Genomic DNA, 19,413 nt, shown 5'->3' with positions numbered 1-19,413 from the left:
ACGCGCACGGTGGTTCGCAGGACGAGGGGAGGGTTTTGACTATATCTCCCTCTTCCTCTCCCTCGCCCTCACCCTCGCCCTCACGGTGGACGTGCAACAGTTCAATCGGTGTCATATTGCCAGAAGCATATTGTACTGTAGTATCATCATTGTTGGACCTTCCGAAGAGGCGAAGAGCCAAGTGCAAGGTTCACACGAGTACGAACTGTTGAACCTCCCGAAGAGGCAAAGAGCCAAGCACAAGGTTTTATAGGAGTTGTTGTCCTAGTAGGAGTGTACTACAACTATAGCGAATGATGTTACTGTATGATGCCGCCACATCACGTATATCCAAAGCTGTGCCACCTTTTTTCTCAAAGAGCATGTTGGAGCCCGTGCAACAACTACACAAGTTGCACGTACACATAACACATTTACTAGTAATAAATTCTAAAGGACAAATGCCAGTATGCCACACAAGTTCATCTCCAATTCATGTGATAAATTTGTGCACGACTAGTCTACATATATTCACAGCGCTACCGTTCACAATTACCGTACTCCACTTACACGTTATAGATGGGCTACATGTCCTCCTCCAGGTTCTAGTCCCAGGTGTTCTTCATGGATGGCACGATCCATAGCGGTGGGCAACGGGAATCATTGCCGCAGCTTTCTAGTCCGGTTCCACATGATGGAGACTCATCCAAGCTGAAGCGGCATAAATCAGGGATATCATGTCCCAGCATGTCGTTCATCCGGCGGTGCACACTGAAGACACAACCATGCTTCATGAACAGCGGGCCTTCCGTGTCGTGCACAGAAGGTGGCATCCGCTTCACAATGGGGTAGCTGTCCCCGATGAAAAGAGAGTACTCTCCAAGAGTGTTCCTCGGCACCCACGTAGCATCATGGGGGTCGAACTCGACGCCGTTCATCTGGTACACGTGGCATCCCAGATCTGGACACATGGTGATGTACATAGTCAAGGTCCATGCATAATAATGTTGTGCTCAAATATGTCGGTCAGTAATACTGTGGAGCAAATAGTACTACTCCGATATAGAGGAAGTAAAATAACCGGCTTATTATATATAGCCACTCTTGGCTACATGGATGAGATAGTAAGACATGGAAAAACAAAAATGGTGGAAGCTAGTGGGTGCAAGTCTTCAAGGGCCTAGCTAGCTATACGCATCCTCCAAGGTAAAAAGTACTCCTACTAGTACTACAAAGTATACTACTAGTACAACAATGAAAGAGAAGGCGAGAGGGTTAAAAAATGGAATACCTGGGTTGATGGTGACGGTCCGATCGTGGTAGATTGTGTGACCATGTTGCACATCAGTGGTACCATGGGTAACGACTGCTAAGATAGTTGATCCCAATATGCCAAAGTCAGCTACAAGGTTCTAGGTTAGACCGAATCGCGGATGCAAATGCACATCCAGGATCGGCGATCTTATTTTGATCGGGGGATGACTAGTCCCTGCAAAATAATGGAGTACCGTTAGGGATGCAAATGATGGTTTGTGCATTCCGTTTGTAATCTCCCTTACCGTAGGATGGCAACCAGATGAAACAAGTCCCCTGGCTTGTCACCGCGAAGATGCGGCCTAGATGGCCCACGCTGTCTTCAAACATGTAGGGGTACAAATCTGCCGCCGCCAACATGCGCCAGCCTCTGCCGTTACTACCTCTTGCATTGATGGCAATTATGTCGAACACCGCTATGAGATAGTAATCGTCATAGCCGCGTCGCTTTGTCGGTGGGTCCACAATTGCTATCTTCTTCAATCTCATGTAGGCATCATCATACGTATTCAAGCCCAGCCAGTCCAGAAGGCCGATCCCAATGGTGGAGAAGGGGACTACCGGAACGGCCGCACTGCTGTGGATGTTGTGCAAAATGATGGTGGTATCCGGCCGGAGGTATGCAAGCCAATCTTCGTTGGCACCGACCCAGACCTATATATAAGACGGTGGGCAGCGGAGAAATTACGGGATGGAAATGTAATAACTAAGTACTACATGATCAAACTCCATTACTGACCTGCTCATCGGACAAAATCCGACTACCTCTCAACGTCGGCAACTCTAGCGGAGTCAACGTGCAACCATGGCAAGGGAGCGGTGGACTGTTCGAAGGATTGTCCCATAGAAGAACCTTCTCCTCGAGGACGCATGGAATACCAACAAGCATGGCATGTTTAAGCAGCGTTTTGAAAAAGTTGGTGTAGGAAGCACCGAGTCTTGCGGCGGTGAGGACGTCGGAGCGGCATGCAATTTCTCCCACAGGATCGTCGTCCAAGGTCTCCCAGCCCCGACGAGGAGGAGAACCGCCTGGCGAATCCATGGGAGCAGCGACGAACTGCCTTCTCTTCGGGGGAGGGGAACTGGCGAGGAGGAGATAAGAGTGTAGTAACCGCAGGGCCTCGTCCCTTCCAACTGTAGATCGTTCCTCAGCGAAGGGGTGAGGCTATTATTTAATACTGGTACTCCCTCCGATTCTTTTTACTCTGCGCATAAGAGCAGACCCGGATACCAAGGCAGGGGCTCGCTGCATGCTTTCTGGATGAAAATACCCCTGGCGCATGGATGGGAGGAGCTAGCAGCTATAAATGCCCCATGCAGCCCATTGGTTGTCCGCCCACATTCTCCTCTCTCTGCATGCTGCATGGATGTCTCCCTCTCTCTCACATGACCGCATGCGGTGGCGCTGGCCTATGAGAAGCTCGCATGGAGATAGCAATCTTCTCTCCAGAAGAGATTCTTTTGAAAGAAATGGATTATGGAACGTTATGGGATTGCATTATACTGTAAATAATAGCAGTAGTAAGAAATTTTTGGCACTAGGTAGTAGTTTTTGGCGTGGATTAAGAAATGTTGGATATGTTTTTGCCATTTTTTGTACACGCCAACTAGTGTCAAAAAACGTCTTACATTATGTGACGGAGGAGTACGCACTCATACTATAACAGTACTAGTACTACTTTTCTCAACTAGTAGTGCGATGTACTGTACTTCTAGTCTAGTCTACTATAGTGCACTAGTTTTGAACTCTTGAATCTCAGGGCCAAGGAGCTACAGTTGGAAGTGGAGGGTACTACTGTTCTCTAGAACCATCGCTGTACTATCAATGCAGGGGAAGTACACCTGCGTAGTGGCCTAGTGGGTACTCTCGGTGCTCTATTCAGCCGCTCCTCTCACGTAGCTGGCCTACTCAGCCGCTCCTCTCACGCACACACTAGCAGCATGTTTATCAGTGACGGTTACTGCGGGGGCAGAACATTTGAGTTATTTGATACAACGAGACTAGGCTTTTCGCTTCCATTTGTGGATGTGTAATGGATCTCGTCGAACTTTGTTAGTAGTTCCTTCTTTATGAATGAGATGAAGCAAAGCTTTTGCCTCCATTTTAAAAAAACACGTCAAGAGGAATTTCTTTTATAGTAGAGCTGATGATGGAGTGAAGTCCATGCGTGTAACGCCACAAGCTACAGAGTAGTAGTATTTCCTCCGTCTAGGTGTGTAAGTCATCTTACGTTGTGCATCGCGACCAAGGCGGAGAGGAAAACGAGAAAACTTAATGTCTTTTTGCTAATTAATAGCATTGCATGCAATGAACTAACCACTACATGTTATGTTTGGTAGTCTCAAGTCATTGAAAGCATGCACATCCCACATATCTTATTGGTTGATATGCCACAAAACAAAAAATGAGAAGGGAGTTAATGTATGGTGCCTAAGTGTTTTGGGATTATACGGTTTTCGTAAGGTGACTTACACACCTAGACGGAGGGAGTAGAGCACTTTACGTAGAGAGCCATATTGCACAGTTCCCAATGCCCCGCCAGGCTTTTCTGGCTCCTCGGGCTTAATTGGGAGGCGCTAGTTTAAATATGCTACTAGCTGATGAGGAAGTTGCAAGCGAGCTGCGGCTAGGGCGAGCACGCGAGCCACGGGATGCTGGGAAGGAAAACCCGTTCACCTGGCTAGGCTATCCAGTGCACCCAGATTGTGGGGCCGCACGTCCGTTTGACTTCAAAACTCAAACTACCCGTGTAAAATATTGGCTCGCAGCGAAGTGTAGTAGTACTATTTAAAAAAAGGCCGTTGTGCGTTCGGTCGGGATCGAACCCACAAAACGAGGTATGCACTCCCGCGACCACTAGTAGTACTCGTTGGAGTACAACGCAACCTAGAATCGCCTTTTGTCGCTAGTAGTACGTACATTGTTCCTTACAAGAAACCCCTATCATCTGCTGCTGGCTATAAGCCAATGCCATGTCATCTACAGCCCATCTTATAGCCAACATGTACAATAATAGATCAAAAGAGTGTCCTGCTTTTTTATTATGTGGCCCACTTCTCATTCTCACAAAGTGCCTAGGAGCACGTGCTAGAGCTGACTCTTCACGAAGAGCCCGTTTACCTTCTCTCTCCTCTTCTCTTTCCTCCAATTAAGCAGAAATATACTAGTTTATTTCTTATAGTCCGCTGACTCAGCTCTATTGTACTTGCTCTAATAATGCAAGAAACCACTAAAATGCCAAGAAACTACTACCACTTGCATACGTGGCAGACTTAAGTTAAGACTACCTTATCAACCATTGTACATGCTCTTACCAACAAAAATCCTCGAGTGACCTCCTACCTCCGGCTCGTCCACCTAGTCATCCTCGGCCATGGGACGCAGCTACCGCCGCCGGCAGAAGGCAAGGTCAAAACCGCCGACGGTGCGGAGCCCATGTTGCGACAGCCCGGATGCCAGCTCCGTCCGGCGCTCGCGGCCGCTAGCTAGCCAAGATAGCTCCGTCCAGCTACTTGTCTGCAAGGTTTGCTAGCTAGATTGGCACGGCAGCGCGGCGGCTTGCTCGCGCGCACCGCGCTAAGGCCAGCCATCTGGCTCGAGCGAAGGCCAGCGCGGCGGCTTGCTCGCTCGTGAGTCACGCTCGGGCCAGCCTACCAACCCGTGCAGAGACCAGCGCGGCGTCCGGCCCGTCTGGCGGAGCGGCGGCCAACTCGCTCATCACCGGCGCCACCGACGAACATGCATCAGTACTATTTGAAGTAATGTTCAGGAAAAATAATGATTTGAGGGGGAATAACAGGATAGAAGGTCAGATGTGGGTCCCTCATGTCAACGGTCAAACAAAATGTGTTGGTTTAAGCTGCCTCGTCAGCACGGACGTGTGGGCCAACCCTGTCATAAATGGGTTTAAACGAACCTAATCGGTAGGAGTACTAGGTAGTTTTTGGCATGGATTAAGAAATTTTGGGTATGTTTTTGCTATTTTTTGTACAATAGATTCTTCCTAGGGCTGGTTGAAAGTGGTAGTTTTTTGTTAAATACTCTACATATTGTAAGTTGGAGTGAAAGTTAAGCTTTGGAAGCCAATACGCAAGGCTAGTTACATAGTGTATATGTGTACATGATTGAAAGTAAATATAAACCATGAGTGACTAATATCTTGATGGAAAACTCGAAACTATGGAATACTAGGAAAAATAATGCATGGTTGGAAATACTAGCAATGTTCATGTCCGTTGCAACGAATCATAATTAGAATAATACTTATTCACAAACTTGGTACAAAACATTCTAATTTTGATATACATATGTCACTAGAGATATATTATGTTTCAATTAGAATATATTTCTTGGGCTGTTTTGGTGAGGTCAGGGAGGGATGTGGTTGGTTTTAAGATACTAATTATGGGTTTTTCTGCAAATTGGTAGACAAGTGGGATGTTGGTGAGAAAAGGCAACAACTTACCTCACAATCGTTAGATGTAGATCTAATGGTCAAAAACGACGGATGGCAGACACACCAGCATCACCAACTTAGCCTTGTGTAGGAGTACTAGCAAGATCCGTGCATTGCACGGAACATCAAGATGCATTTTTTTATAAAACACTTGTTGTGATTGACTCTTGCGGGAGTAATCCCGTGTGTAAAAACTAATGATATCTCGAGAAATATGAGATAAGGTGAAGAGGAGTGGGGTGTGGTGGTGGTTGGTGGTCGGACTGAGCGGAGGCATGGGGATTGACGACGCCGGCAGCAGCCACCAGGCCAGTTTGTTCCAGAGGCTTCCTTTCTTAATTGCTCAACAATGAGGTTTGTTGGAGATAAGGATGAACGGGGGAAGGCCTTCTCTGCAAATGTGGAGAGGGGTGCGGGTATCTTTTAGTTGAATTTCCATCCGTCAGATATAGATCGGACGGTCTATATTGCAAGATGACACACGTACCATCATCACCAACTCAGTTTTTTATAAGAAAAGAAATATAAGTATGGAGATACAAACGTATTACCGATACTTGCTTCCATAAATTAGCATCTACATTCTATTCAACGCCTCGGCATGTGGGGCCTTAGCACAATGACTTCTCAACTGTGTAAAACAAAGATTTTCCCATCGCCGACAAGGAGGGGGTGACAGCGGCGCGCTTTTTGGCTTGCTCTAGTCCTAGTAGTCATACTAGGTGGTCTAAGCACGTGTAGATTTATTCTTTTTCACGTCTCGTGTTCGCCGTACTGCCACGACTGTTGATGAATAGACGGTAAGTTATTCACAGGGAAACCCTTGTTGAGCGTGTTTGCGAGAGAGAGAGAGAGACAGTGTGCCTGTGTGATATGTTAGAGACTGAGGCAATGATAACAGATTCTTTGTGTCTATGTGTGTGGAGGATAGAGAGAGACATGTACATGGGGCTTTGTGTTGTGTAACATGGAGACACATATACATAATTAGAGAGTGAGTGCATGAGAAACACATGCGGACATGAGGAGAGATGAGGATCCAGATAAATGGGTGTTTGTGCATGTTTGTATGTGTTTGTGCACGCGTTTGTGTGTGAGAGGGAGAGAGTGTATGTGGAGTAGAGAGACCACTGATGATGTAAACCTAGTATAAGGGAAGGGGGAATGGTGTGACATGTGTAGTAGCGAGATAGCACGGGTGCGGGCGGGGGAAGCAGACTATTTGGAAGAGACATCGAGTGTGTGTGTGGGAGAGGGGTGTGAGAGCGAGAGAAAGAGAGAGCTAGCGACGGAGAGAGAGAGAGAGAGAGAGAGAGAGAGAGGAAGAGAGGGGGCGAGAGGGGTCGTGTGTGTCCATAAATGGCGTATAGATAGGGAGACAATGTTGATGTTGTCCGAAATTGGCCTATGAATGAAGATGCAAGGGAAGCGAGTCATTGTGTGTGTGATAGGGACTTCATGAGAGATCTAGAATAGATGATGTAGAGAACAATGTGCGAAATCGAGAACGATTATACATTAGAGAGCTATGCAAAGAGTCACGACATATATGTATACAGGGAAGGAGCTGGGGCGGGTCCGCATGTGGGAGAGATAGAAAGAGGAGAGTGGTGCACAAGGATACAAAGTGTGCTTGTTTGCAGTGGTGGTGGTGTGTGAGGTGAGTGCGCGAGAACCACATAACTAGGGAGATAGACGTTTGGGGCGGCGTTTTGTGTGTATGGGAAATATACACTCTACATAGTGCGTGTGCTTGGGTAAGAGAGATAGCGGGAGACCTAGAGAGTGAGGGAAGAGATGTGTGCATGCCCGAGAGACAAAGTGATAGAGACCTATGTTGGGGTCCGGACTTTACAAGAGAGAGGGGTGTTAGTGTGCTCGTGTGTTGGTGTTTCGGGGAGAGAACGACTTCTCTATGTGTGTATGTGTGTGGTGGTGGTGGGGGGTTGACTTAAGATAAAGAGTGAGGTGTCTATATTTGAGGGACTTTAGCGTAATTGAGATGTTGTGCACTCATGGTTAATCAATTTGTTTCACAGTTTGTATTATGAGATAACGATACTTTTGAACATGCGTGATATACCTTGATGTACCAGAATTACAAACCTAAGATTGGAATTTTGAAATTCAACTCCATCATTAGCTTTTGTAATTCATTTTAACGGAGGTACATTTTTTAAGCCAGGATTTCATGATTTCAAATTCATATATCAAACCTAGAGATATACACGTCCGAGCATGTTCAAACTTTATAATCATCTACTTTATTCATACACATACACATTTTTGCTTTTGTCATCATATTTAGGATAAACACATTTGGAATTTCATTTGAATTGGACCGTATGATGGTATTTGCTTGTAGTAGCTCAATGATCCATATTTGAATTGAATGGACAATCTAAGTTTCGAGTTGGAAACATTGATTTTCAAAACTTGCACATTTTTTTGCGTGCAAAACAAATAAATTGTCGGCCAAGATATCATAGTCGGCCGTACGAGAGCAGAATACTTATAATTTTAGGCGCCAAAAGCTTTCAAACTTCCCGCTCACATTGAAATATCACGCGCAAGAAAGTTTAGCCCTGCGATATTCCTGTTTTACCCCTGCCACATGAACGGAAAAGGGCTGCTTTGGTAACTCCATTGTTTTCCCCTCTTTGCCCCCAACATTCTTCCCTAGAGCCCCTACCCTTCCCCTCCCCGACCCCCCAACCACGGCAAGCCGCCGAATCTAGTCCTCCGCCGCAGCGGTGGACCTCACACCCCGCCGGATCTACCTTCCGCACCTTGGAACCCCCAACTGCCAACTCACCACTTCACCGGAGCCGCTTCCGCGACTGGCTTGTCCACCGCTCCAGATCTTCTTGACCGCCATCATGGTCCACCGCACCGGATCTGCTTAACCGGCGCCCTCGTCCACCACAGCGTAGGCCCTTCACTGACTCCCTCGTCCGCCCCTTCGCTGGCCCTTCATACAAGCCCTCGTCCGCCGCAACAGATCCGCCTCACCGAAAGCACTGTACAACGCGCCTGCCGAAGCCTTCGTCCACTGCACTAGACCCGCTCCACGGATGCCATATTCAACTCCACCGGCCCTGCTTTACCGACGCCACAGCCTCATCAGGTTATTTTGATTTGTACTCCTTCGGTTTTTCTCTTTATCGTGCAACTGTTCGCTTACCACAGATGAGCTTTCTTGTATGTCGATAGGCGCCGCAACCGTAGCACCGGAGCCGCTTCAGCGACGGCGACAGCCGGCCCAAACTCAACTGCAACACGAGCACCATCGACGATCCTTAGCTATCAAGTATGACAACGATACCCATACGCCGCTGAGAATCAGGTACTATTATCCAACGGCCGGCGCCTACGTTCACTTTCCTAGCATAAGCACCGCACCTTTGAATTTCTTCAGGGCATCATTCAGTTTTTCATGAGACGCGTTATTCTGCTTGCACCTGTAGGGCCATACTTCTGGCAGTGAACATGTTACATGTGCTAAATTACATACCAGTGCACATATAGTTAATATGCTTTAGTTTTGTTCTGATGCCACCTGTTGGTTCCATCAGACTGCTTAATCTTCTCTATGCTTAATTACACATCAGCAAACTAGCATGTGGTTCCGCTGCTTTTTGTTTGTTTTACCCTACATTTTCTGATGCTAGCTATTACATCACTGCTCCGAGCCTCTGTTCATTACTTGTTTGTGTGTTCTTGATCTTCCCAAGTTGCATGACTAATTTGATGCTTCTATTAATTATGGAGCTGCCAACCCCATCAAGAAAAATATTTGTTCTTTTGGGGCTGGCACCTCGAACAAGCATAAAAATAGAGGGAAGCAGATATATTGTCGTGTATGCACACACCCTTCTTTCATTAGTTTAGATGAACCATTAACGATCAATTCGGACCAGTGCATGCGATTAAAATTAATTTTACCTAAATAGATGGTGCAGAATAAACTACAACAACTAGATTTGCAACCACGGGATGCTGACGATATCTTCAAAGAACATTGCAACAACAGCTAGGCTTCACAGCAACATATGGTAAGCCAGTGTGTTTTAGTACATGTGAAATGTAATGCGAGTGGGCTGCTTTCTTGGCTTGTGCCCTCAACATGTAATTCTACCGGATTACAAATAGTTCAGTTGTCTGCTTTGCTGTATTGCTTGATTCGAATGCTTATTTGTTGTTACGCTATACCTGAGTTGGGCAATATGTCAGCAATGCCTGCTGTACTATCGTAAAGAAATGCATGCCTATTTCATTTAAGTCCTTAACTTTTCCTCTCAACTTCATCACAAGACTGTCTTCGTAGTTTATATGAGGCCACACTATTAAGTGCTTTCTCAGATTATTTCAACTGCTTAGATGCCTTGGCAACTTAAATATAGCGGTTGCACACTCCCTTTCAACTAGGGATGTCAACTGGGTCCCGTTTAATCCTGATTAAAGTCCACTAGTGGTATGATAGTTCAAAAGAGTTTTTATTTTTTGAGGAAAATGAACTAGGAAGGTAGCAAAAACTAACTAGATGGGACTGGCGGATGTCGTTTATTTGCCACTTACATCCCTAGTTTCATCTTACCATTTTAATTTCTTTTCGGCTGATGCTGCTTCAAACCATTTAAATATAGTTTGCCATGCTCGGCAATAATTCGCCCGTCGTTTACCATGTAAGCTTACTGCCTGGATCATACGATAACTATCTCTTACTAATGTCCAGCGGAAACCTTTCAGGATGCCGTTCACACTAGGACACAATGTACAACCCCAGAATCTATTTGTGGAAGCAGTGCGCCATCCATGTTACCAGATGGTAGCAGTTCAGAGGCAACACCGCCGGAGAGCAGTCTGAGCACAGATATTATAGTGCTTGAGGCTCTACTAGAGGCAGAAAGAGATGGTGTGGCTGCCATGAATGAGGTAATCTTTATCTTGAGGCTGGAAATTACGGTACTAGCGGCACGCATTATGCAAGCAACCCAAGAATTGGAGGAAGTAAGAATGTTGCATTTGAAGACGGAGGAGGTCCTACTGTTTTTTCTATCTGAAGCCCAAGGTAATCCCGGTTCTTCTTTAGATACCAGTTGAAATTGTCATTAGATTATTGTACTTGCATGTTGTGTCATGTCTCTGAATGGATTATGTTGCAAGACCCCCTATGTTGTCCATGTGTTGTAATGGTCCAAATTTTTTAGGCAAGGTAATCCTCAGTACTTGTATTATTGACATAAGGTGAACTGTTTTTCGTGTGAGCATATTGTATTGGATGAAATAACTGTTTGACTCAGAGTGTATCCAACCTACTGAATTCAAAGATCACGACATTTCTAAATCATAATCATATATAAAGGTGGAATCAATCTTTGTTGTGTTTTTGAAGAAATAAATAACAAAACGTATAATTATCTATGGATATTCGTAATCGAATACAAATTGGATTTGAATTTAGTTTGCCAAGTCCCAGGGCAAACGTGAATGCTAATTCTCCCAAGTTTTGAACGAAGTGGCTAAACACCCACTATAATTTGTGGGCTGCCCGAAGCAAGTGTTTGCGAGATGGAAATTACTGTCTACCCCTGACATTTGACATCCTTATCGACCGGATTTACACTGTGGTCGATAGGGGTAGACTAGTAACTTCAATCAGACGTGACACGACGGCCTCTGAGCCATTCAGACACGGTGGGCGCCAAACGTGGGCAGCAAAACACATTTGATTCAAGCTCGTCCGAAAGACATGTGTCTCTTCCTCCATTTCCCCATTCATACACGGTGGGCGGCAAAACAAACTCTCCTCGTCCGAAATCGATGTAGCCTAATATTTTAAATAGGGGCAGATGTGTAACTTCCATCAGACGTGACACAACCGCCCTACCTGTCAGCCCCGTTCATACACCGTGGGCGGCAAAACACCCTCTCCTCGCCCGAAATAGTTACCGGTAAATATTTGGGAGATGCGAGATTACCGTCCTATCCCCAACCGACGCGATGTTCGAAATTTTAAACGGGGGATAAGTTCGTAACTTTCCCCCATTTCAGAGAAGCGCGTCCCAAAGTTTGAGATCCCCCTCCCCTCCATTTCTCCATTCATACACCGTCGGCGGCACGACAACCTATGCACTGCGACCAGCCTCCTCCGTCCGCCACCCCATCCTTCACCTTGCCGGAGTCGCTACCCCTACCCCGTCGTCCACTGCAAGAGATGGACGTCTCTCATCCACGCGCTGGACCAGGATCCTTTCATCGCCTCCTCTCGCTTCATCGGCGCCGTCGTCCACCTTGCCGTTGCCGCTCCTACGACCGCCTCGTCCACGGCAACAGGATATATCCCCCAACCCGGACGTCTGCCGTCTAAAGTCTTCTTCCCTGCCATTGATAGCCATCGCACCCGCAGCACCCTCAACGTATCAGCATAGGCCTACACGGCGTCGCAAGAGAGGTGGTACTCTTCCATATGTGCTTAAGTTATTCATTTCACCCAGAAAATAGATCGTAATTTGTTTACTGTACTTTTCTTGTCCGTACCAAATCGTAGTGGCTAGTTGAAAGCAAACATTGGTTGCGAAGTAGCTTTGTTCGGTTTGCACCTTCCGATCCGCCATGGCACGGGTACTATACTCGTAAAGCTTATGGTTTCCCCCTTTATATTCACTACCATCATCGTAGGTGCTTCGTGTCGTGCTAGCACTGCTCCTCAAGACCTCAACCCAAAGCTTACATGTTGAAATACGAATCTGATATGATGCTCATATCACTAAAACAGAGAACGTTTAATTGGTCACCTAATGTTCCTATATTCGTTTCGAAGAGCATGTGCGCCACCCACTGGTCCAGCTAGTTCCACTTTCCTGATTTTTCTCTTGATGCTAAGGGTTTTCCCCTTTTATCTACTCCCTCCATTCGGAATTACTTGTCTCTGAAATGGATGTATCTAGAGCTAAAATACGTCTAGATACATCCATTTCTGCGACAAGTAATTCCGAACGGAGGGAGTACTCTACTATGATTTGCGTAGGTGCTTTCTGTCGTACTAGCATTACTCCACCCTTCAAGCTAAACAACACAACACTCAGAATTCGAAAGCTTAGTTGTTCAAATATGATTGTGATATGATACTGATATTAGTTAACCGACACATTTAATTGGTTAGCTAAAGGTCCCACTTGAGTTTCCAAATGCATGTCGCGACATATAGAGAGACATCATAATTGCATTTCTTTGTCACTTGTTGACCGTACTTTCTTTTCCATACCAAATCTTAGTTGTTATTTCAAAGCAAACATCGGTTGCTAACTACCCTTTGCGCGGTTTACAGCTTCAGATCTGCCATCCCACTGCCACGGTCAACATTGTACTCATCATGCTTATGTTTTCCCCATTTTATGATGACCACAATCAGCCTACGTGGTTCGTGTCGTAATAGCACTGCTCCACCCATCGAGCTAAACAAGCTTAGTTGTGCAAATTCATATCTGATATTATTGCTGATATTAGTAAAACTGAGAGATGTTTAATTGGTTAGCTAAATGTTCCTACTTTAGTTTCAAAATGCATGTGAGCCACATATGGAGAGACCGGGGAGAATAGTATTTCTCTGTGCGCTCTGGTTCATCATGGGTGGCCAACCGACATTGTATTGAAAGACTTGTAATATCTTCAATCTTCTTGCTCTTCTGCTCTTCTTTAAGATGATACTCTTCTCTTGCGGTCGACTGGTCAGGTCGAGTTGTTCTCCCTTAGTATATTTTGAATCTGTCAGGTCAGGTCGACTTGTTCTTCTTTACTATATGTTGAAGCTATCATCCGCGAAGTGTCATCACTTCTGGAGCTCTCATATTTTGAGTAGTAGGCCACATTATATTAATGCACACAACAAATTACAGCATGCATGGCATATTTTAAAAGAATTGCAGAGATAGCACAAAGGGGTTTATAGGGAGGCAGTATTGGATTAGAATCACTTCTGCATTACAAAGAAATTCTCACTTGTTTTTATGTTTTCATGCATGTCAGATATTGAACATTATCAAAATGAATATGAGAATGGGCGCACAAGAGGAATATTGCGGAATGATCCACTGGCGAACAAACTTGGCATGGTGGAGGATGGCCTATCTTATTCACCCATCAAGGTGCTTGCTCTAACTTTGCAAAGTTGTATTGGTCGCACATATTTTTCATCCGACCTCTTGCATTACTTCTACTTTGTTACACCATCTGCTTAGTTTAAGCATCATATATGAGTATATGCCATACCTATCCATTTTCTGTACCTATTCCATGTGTCGTCACACTATGTTTTTCCAGTCAAATGTTGTTCTTTCGTAATAGATGTCCAAAACGAAGAGGGTGAGCGCAGATCCTCAAGGAGTACAAACTAGGTATTTGGAAAAGGTAGTGATACCTGTTAAATCCGATAGATCAGCAGCCACAGAAAACACAGGCCCAACTGTACCACACTTTACCCTTACTCCAGTGGCCAAACCCCTATTAGAACTGCTGGGAGCCCAGCGTTAGGTATTGTCTATGATATCAATTCAAAATTTGAACTCCTAAATTTCTGCTTGTGCCTTACATTCTCTCTTGTATGAACACTAATTTCAGATGAATCTCCTTGCTCAAAGGATCATACGATCTCAAAACAATAATGGGCTCTGCATTGCTCCTGTCAGTACCTCTCTCCCTTTTGCCTTGTAACGCTGTACTTAATTAATTGCTATTTGATTATGTATCATCAGTCTGCACCTGAGCTTCATTATCCTCTGTTTCTTCCAATATTATTTGATCTATATTTACTCTTTGCAAAATGTAGAATAATGGCAATGCTTATAAAGAATTTTCTTTGGGGAATTTATTGAATTATCCTTCCATCAACATGGAGAAGGGCTTTGTCCAGCCTGTGCTAACATGTAATGTAAGTTCATCCTTCTCAAGCCTTCAAACTTTGTTCTAGTATAGATTTGGATAGGCATCATTTCCTCCACTGCTGTTTGCTTTGCTATTTACATCTGATTGGATATTTGCAACAACTACCAATTTCAAATTGTAGTTGTAAAAACATGTTCCTTTATGCAGAACAGATCCATTTATTTGCTTATATAACTGTGAAACCTGTTACATGTCTCCTTGTTTATCTTTCAGACTCGTATCTCTTATGCAAGGCAGAACTTTAGGGAAGATAGTGAGCCAAACCATCTTGAGGACTGCGAGATGACCCCAAGGTCCTGTCTTGATGAAGACAGTGAGTTGAAGCTACTCACCAGAAGGTGTGAGACAACCTCTGTGCAGTCGTTGCCTCAATGAGTTCGACTTCTTCAGTCTCAACTTAAAGCGAAAAGGCTTGCTTCAGCTCAGCTCTGACTTGAAGTCAAAGATGCAATGAAGATGTCAGAGGACTGTCGTGCGCACCATCATGCCTTAAATCTAGTGTTGATGCATCTATCGTTGACACAACTGAGGTCTACTCAGCTTCTTCAGCTGTTTGGGGGGGGGGGCGACCTGGCCAGGCCTAGTGCCTTCTGAAGTGCTCTCAGTTTTGTATATTCTTTTGTCGGCGCGTTTATTTGCACTGGTGGCGAACTTTGATGCCCAATGGGTGTAATATGTGTGATAGCCGTGATAGCCTAGCGTAAGTTGCTTTCTTATTTATTTCCTTGTTGTCTTGTTTATTTGTTTGCTTGTAGTCATTGCAGTTCTTTTTCCGCGGTTTGCTAGTGGCTGCAATAACCTATTTTTTAAAACTAGGCCACAACAACCATGGGCTAATATTTACTGTAGTGACACTGGGCCTCCTATGGGCCGTAGAAACAGTGGGCCTTCTACGGGCCGTAGAAACAGTGGGCCTTCTACGGGCCGTAGAAACAATGGGCCTTCTACGGGACGTATCATCAATGGGCCTTATATGGGCAGTATGATCGATTGGCCAAACATGGGCCAATAACAGGCCGCATTATGGCCGTAAGCGGGCTAGAGTTGGAATCGTCCGTTCATGGGCCGACCATAACGGGCCATCATTAATAGGCCGTATTTGATGACGTTATGAAAACGGCCCAACGTATTAACGGACCACAAACGGGCCGACTGTAACCACGGGCTGAATTTGGCCCACAAGCAGAAAATGACAGTAACATGCCATAAGTAAACGAATGCTGGAAATGAGCCCAAGAATAAATGGGCTCTGAGAAGGTCGAAAGATAACATGGGATGGAAACGGCCCAATGGAATAACGGGCCATTAATGGGTATAAAGTGATACACTGTTCATTACGGGCCAGTTTCACCACGGGCCGTTAATGGGTGTAAAGTGATACACTGTTCATTACGGGCCAGTTTCACCACGGGCCATTAATAGGCCAAGAGTTACATAGGGCCTCATATGGGCCGAAAGACGTCATGGGCCATACATGGGCTAGAAGTGAAAACGGGCTGGAATCATATTGGGTGGCCCAGATGACGCTACTGGGCCTAATTCGGATAGGGTGTAACGGGCCTTGGGTTAGCGGGTTGTAAATGGGCTATATGCGAACAGGCCATTAACAGGCTTTACATGGGCCAGCCCGCCACCTTTTGATCAAGTCAAACGGGCCAGCCTTTTCACAGGAATGGGCCTCTGTTGGGCCGTGCCACGTGTCGACGTATCATAGGCGCCTTCTGTCCAATGAGTGGATGACATCTGTCCCAATGATGAGCCGACACGTGTTTCCTCCAACCAATGATGATTTTACACGTGGAAAATCCCCATTGGTCCGGGCTGTTAACGGGTTATCGGATCCAAAACCCGACCCGATAGCTTAATGGCATTCCGTTATGGTGGATGCCATGTGTCGGTCACCCTTGACGAAAGCACTTCTGTGACGCAGGATTTATCGTCATGGAAGTGGACACTTCCGTGATGATAGATTTGGTAATATCATGGAACACTTCTACGACAACACAGGTATGACTATCTTGATTATGTCATAAAATCGTCATGGATGTATATGCATGACAAAAAATGTGACCTACTATGACAAACACGTATCATCACGGAAGTGTATTTTTTTGTAGTGTTGGTCTTCTCCACAACCACCACTCTATTCCACCTATAGTGCTATATCCATGGCTCACGCTCATGTATTGCGTGAAGATTGAAAAAGTTTTGAGAATGTCAAAAGTATGAAACAATTGCTTGGCTTGTCATCGGGGTTGTGCATGATTTAAATATTTTGTGTGGTGAAGATAGAGCATAGCCAGACTATATGATTTTGTAGGGATAACTTTCTTTAGCCATATTATTTTGAGAAGACATAATTGCTTTGTTAGTATGCTTGAAGTATTATTATTTTTATGTCAATATGAACTTTTGTCTTGAATCTTTCGGATCTGAATATTCATACCACAATTAATAAGAATTACATTAAAATTATGCCAAGTAGCACTCCGCATCAAAAATTCTGTTTTTATCATTTACCTACTCGAGGACGAGCAGGAATTAAGCTTGGGGATGCTTGATACGTCTCCAACGTATCTATAATTTTTTATTGCTCCATTCTATATTATCTACTGTTTTGGACATTATTGGGCTTTATTATCCACTTTTATATTATTTTTGGGACTAACCTATTAACCGGAGGCCCAGCCCAGAATTGTTGTTTTTACATGTTTTAGGGTTTCGAAGAAAAGGAATATCAAACGGAGTCCAAACGGAATGAAACCTTTGGGAACGTGATTTTCTCAATGAACAAGACCCGGGAGACTTGGACCCTATGTCAAGAAAGAAAAGAGGAGGCCACGAGGTAGGGGGCGCGCCTACCGCCCCTCCCCAGGCGCGCCCTCCACCCTCGTGGGCCCCCTGTTGCTCCACCGACGTATTCCTTCCTCCTATATATACCTACGTACCTCCAAACGATCAGATACGGATCCAAAAACCTAATTCCATCACCACAACTTTTTGTATCCACGAGATCCCATCTTGGGGCCTGTTCCGGAGCTCCGCCGGAGGGGGCATCGATCACGGAGGGCTTCTACATCAACACCATAGCCTCTCCTATGAAGTGTGAGTAGTTTACCTCAGACCTACGGGTCCATAGTTAGTAGCTAGATGGCTTCTTCTCTCTTTTTGGATCTCAATACAATGTTCTACCCCTCTTTTGTGGAGAACTATTCGATGTAATCTTCTTTTTGCGGTTTGTTTGTTGAGACCGATGAATTGTGGGTTAATGGTCAAGTCTATCTATGAATAATAGTTGAATCTTCTCTGAATTCTTTTATGTATGATTGGTTATCTTTGCAAGTCTCTTCGAATTATCAGTTTGGTTTGGCCTACTAGATTGATCTTTCTTGCAATGGGAGAAGTGCTTAGCTTTGGGTTCAATCTTGCGGTGTCCTTTCCCAGTGACAGTAGGGGCAGCAAGGCACGTATTGTATTGTTGCCATCGAGGATAACAAGATGGGGTTTTCTTCATATTGCATGAGTCTATCCCTCTACATCATGTCATCTTGCTTAAGGCGTTACTCTATTTTTAACTTAATACTCTAGATGCATGCTGGATAGCGGTCGATGAGTGGAGTAATAGTAGTAGATGCAGGCAGGAGTCGGTCTACTTGTCTCGGACGTGATGCCTATATACATGATCATACCTAGATATTCTCATAACTATGCTCAATTCTGTCAATTGCTCAACAGTAATTTGTTCACCCACCGTAGAATACTTATGCTCTCGGGAGAAGCCACTAGTGAAACCTATGGCCCCCGGGTCTATCTTCATCATATTAATCTCCTACTACTTAGTTATTTCCTTTGCTATTTACTTTGCCTTTATTTTACTTTGCATCTTTATCATAAAAATACCAAAAATATTATCTTATCATATCTATCAGATCTCACTCTCGTAAGTGGCATTATAGGGATTGACAACCCCTATTTGCGTTGGTTGCGAGGATTTATTTGTTTTGTGCAGGTACGAGGGACTCGCGCATAGCCTCCTACTATATTGATACCTTGGTTCTCAAAAACTGAGGGAAATACTTACGTTACTTTCCTGCATCATCCCTTCCTCTTCGGGGAAAACCAACGCAGTGCTCAAGAGGTAGCAGAGACCGATTCATCATGCTTTTTCTTAACCGATGTAAGATGGGATAGTTTAAGCTCATTGTCACCACTGTAGAAGTGATCATGAAACTTTTGCTCCAATTGAAACCATGTAGTAATAGAACCGGGAGGTAATGCAGAAAACCACGAGAAAGCAGTACCGGTTAAAGATAAAGGAAAATAACGTACTTTCCACTCGTCACGTGAACTTGCCTCACCTAATTGTGCCAAGTATTGACTAACATGCTCCCATGTAGTCTTTTTCCCTCTCCGCTAAACTTAACAAAATCTGGAACTTTATATCTGGGAGGACATGGCACGGCATCAAAAATTTCTAGATATGGTTTCCTGGAAATTCGTGGTTTAGGTAGTTCAATCCCACAATGCTCTTGGAACACCCTAGACATTTCCTCTCTAACATTAGCCAAAATATCACTCGTATTGAGTGACGTTGTGTGTGGTTGTCGCGCATGGTGAATATGATTTCTAATAGTTGCTATAGTGCTAGTCGGAAGAGATGGTGGTGTGTATGTTGTACCATAGTTCGGCAGCAATCCACTTGGACTTGTCGAACCATAAC

This window comes from Triticum dicoccoides, chromosome 7A (genome assembly GCF_002162155.2).
Source record: "Triticum dicoccoides isolate Atlit2015 ecotype Zavitan chromosome 7A, WEW_v2.0, whole genome shotgun sequence".
NCBI lineage: Eukaryota > Viridiplantae > Streptophyta > Magnoliopsida > Poales > Poaceae > Triticum > Triticum dicoccoides.
The sequence above is the reverse complement of the archived record's forward strand: the minus strand, read 5'-3'. Positions refer to the sequence as shown.